Source organism: Saimiri boliviensis, chromosome 17 (assembly GCF_048565385.1).
Source record: "Saimiri boliviensis isolate mSaiBol1 chromosome 17, mSaiBol1.pri, whole genome shotgun sequence".
NCBI classification, from domain to species: Eukaryota; Metazoa; Chordata; class Mammalia; order Primates; family Cebidae; genus Saimiri; species Saimiri boliviensis.
In genome coordinates this window covers 13,514,928-13,518,276 of record NC_133465.1, presented here as the reverse complement: position 1 = coordinate 13,518,276, position 3,349 = coordinate 13,514,928, and positions in this window count along the sequence as shown.

Genomic DNA, 3,349 nt, shown 5'->3' with positions numbered 1-3,349 from the left:
AATAGTATTTTGTGCTTTAGTCTCTTTCTTTCAGGAAGACACGTGTATTTCAGAGCAAGCTCCTTGAGAAGCGTACTATAAGAAGAACTGACAGTATAATTCAGTCTATACTGGAGAAGGGGATGGGGATTCTGCACGGGACAGTCAGCAAAGAGTAGCTATCTCTTCTCCCAGGCCCTATTCCATTGGGTGGAGGAGATGTAATGTGAGTAAGCCCAAGGGACCTTTCTTAATTTGGATAAGACTCAGGAGAAATGCATGCTCAGGATATTGTCAAAAACAATACAGCCATCAGCTGGCAATTAGTGGTAGCTAACAGCTCAAGGTTAACACCAATGGCAGCCCAAAACCAGATGTTTAATGGGAAGTGCAAGGTAAGAAACGGTCAAAGAGGACCCTGCTAAAATCACAGCCTTGTCCAGTGGTCTGGGGAAAACCGTGAGTGTGTCCAAGGCAGTAGCAGTGGGAAAGGGAACTTCTGAGCTATTAGCCCTGAAAATGACTTTGCAGCATTATGGCAGTAAGAGATATCTGGCATAGTTGATTCCATCTTGCTTCTGACCTCCAAGCTGCCCTTGGTCGTTTGTGTGCATAGGCCAAGCTAACTTTGACAGGAATTTACTTTAAAGGTTTAACCTTAAAGCAAAGATGATAATAGTCCTTTGCAAACCTAAACTGTCTTGGTAAAACTAATAAAAGTCCGCAAGACTGGGGTTAAAGGAGGGGCCTGAATTCTGCTGAGATCTAGGCATAAAGGATAACCAGCCATTGTTCTGGTGGTCACAAGATTTGTATCTTCCCCAATTATTACTGTAGATGACATTGTGCTTGCCTAGAATTAGAGCCTAAACAACACCATTTTATAAAATGAAAAAGCTGATTTTTAAAATGAGGCTGCCCGATTCTCCTCACAATAACTGCGGGCCTTGGCCTCTGTAAAGACAGCTGCTAGTTTACCTTGCAGGATGCAAAGCCACTTATCAGAAACTGCCTGAGTTGCTAGCCTTTTGCTTACTGGTAATAACCAGAATAAGCATCCCCATCTAATTCCATCCTGACTCCTGTGACTTGTAATAAGTAACTAAGGTCTGTAAATTCTATCCTACCAGGATAATGTAAAAACTAATGTTTATCTTGACTTCTGTAAACCACTTAAGTGACAAATGGAATGACAAAAGTTCTCGGGCCCTCGGAATGTCCAGATCCCCCGTCTCTGCCCAGGAGATGATTTACAGAATCTACCAGTCCTCGGAATGTTTGAAGCCCCATCCCTGCTCTTCACTCCCACCCCCAAGATGGCTTTTTGGGTATAAAAAAAGCATTGAAACCCTCCTTTCGACGCCACAGGTTGGAGAGACTCCATGGCTGCTGGCACAATAAACCCTGCAATTTGGCATACTTTTGTCTTGGTGTTGACTCTCTATGCTCAGTCCAGTACAACAACATCACTAACGTACAACCTAAGACTGGCCTTTTGAGATGTCTTTTCAAACTTTTGCATTTATAACAACCAGCTGACTCCACCCAGGACCATGACTCCTGACTCAAAGAGTCCTGTGGCTCCCACACAGAGGTAGACTTAGTGCATGGAGATTGTTTTCCACACACCCCAATGGTTTTATCCCCAAATAACCAACATTCCCCATTCAATCCTAACCCCTGAACCTTTCTGAAGACGGATTTGAGTGATAACTCCATCTCTGGAGTGGCCAGCCTTGAGTCAATTAAACTCCTTCTTTACTGAAATACTTCAATGATGTTAGAAGCAAATTTTTCGGTGCTGCAAAAGAAATAGCACTCGAAAGTAAACTTTCTCAGCAAGGCAATTTTTACTTCTATAGAAGAGTGTGTCTCATGGATAGATTAGAGAGCACACTTGAACAAGAGAGGGGAAGAGGTTCTTATCCCTGATGCATGTAGTCCCTACCACTGTGTCATTGCCCTATTGGCTAGGGTTGGACTGCACAGTCTAAGCTAATTTCTATTGGCTATTTTAAAGAGAGCAGAGCTATTTTTAAAGAGAGCCAGAGTGTCAGGATGAGTAGTTTCAGTGGGAAAGATGGTTACAGAACAGGTGACTAAAAGTGACTCAGGTCAGAGCAGGTGACCAGGGGTAACACAGGATGGAGCAAGTGACCGGGGAACAGATGTGAACTACTGATTAGGGCTGGTGGGAAACTGAAACTAGGGACAAGGAGACAAAGAGAATGAGGAAATTAAACTTTAAGATGGAGAACAAAGAACACAGAAGCTGAACATACTGGCATACTGATTGTCTAAAGAGAAATTTGAAACTCACTGTATTCAACAAGGAGGAATTAGTTTACCATGATACCTGCAGTACTTCAATACAGTACTTCAGTGGTCCCAATGAACTGGCTTTGTCTGTGCAGCAGGTAGGAAGAACTCTTCAGGCAACTATAATCCCTGGCTACATGCAAAGCAAATTAATAAATTCTATGAACTGTGGACATAATCTCCAAGCTACACACTGATCCAACAGTAAAAGATGAAACTTACTCTCCTGGAAGTGTCTTAGTCAGCTCTAGCTGCCATTAACAAAATGTCATAGACTGGCTGGCTGAAAGAACAAAAAATCATTTTTTGCTGTTCTGGAGGCTGAGAGTAATGATCAGAGCACCAACAAAGTTGGGTTCTGGTGAGGGCCCTCTTCTTGGCTTGCAAATGGCCACCTTCTCACTCTGTTCTCACACGACCTTTTTTCAATGTGTGCACATGGAAAGAGATGGGCGGGGAGAGTTGGCTCCATGTGCACACATTGATGGAATACAGCACTAATCCCACCGTCAGGACTTCTTCTAACCCTAATTATCTACCAAAGGCCCCCCTCTCCAAATACCATACACACAAACATTCAGTCAGTCCATTAAAGGGGGCTTAAATACCACCTCTGCCCAAACAGTGGCTGAACACTAAGCTATGCTGGCCCAGCAGCCAGTCCTAGGAAGCCCCACAAATCTATAGGCAGAGAAAATGAACTGGTGGTAGCGTGGGCGTGGCGGGTGGAGGGAAGGAGAAGTGGCTATGAGTCAGAAGGTTTCTTCATGAAGTGATGAAAATCCTAAATGTCCAAAAGTTGGATTATGCTGATAGTTGGACAACTCTGTAAATATACTAAATACTCTAAAAACCATTGAATTGTATATATCAAGTGGGTGTATTTTAAAAGTTATAACTCAAAAAGTTGATTTTTGGAAACTCATATGGAATAATTATAGCCCCAGATTCCCTCCTGAATAACAATTCACAACTAATCAGTAATAGTATCTCTAGAGAATAAATAAGCTTTCTGAATTTTAACCAAGACTTAGTAAAAATGGAAACCAGC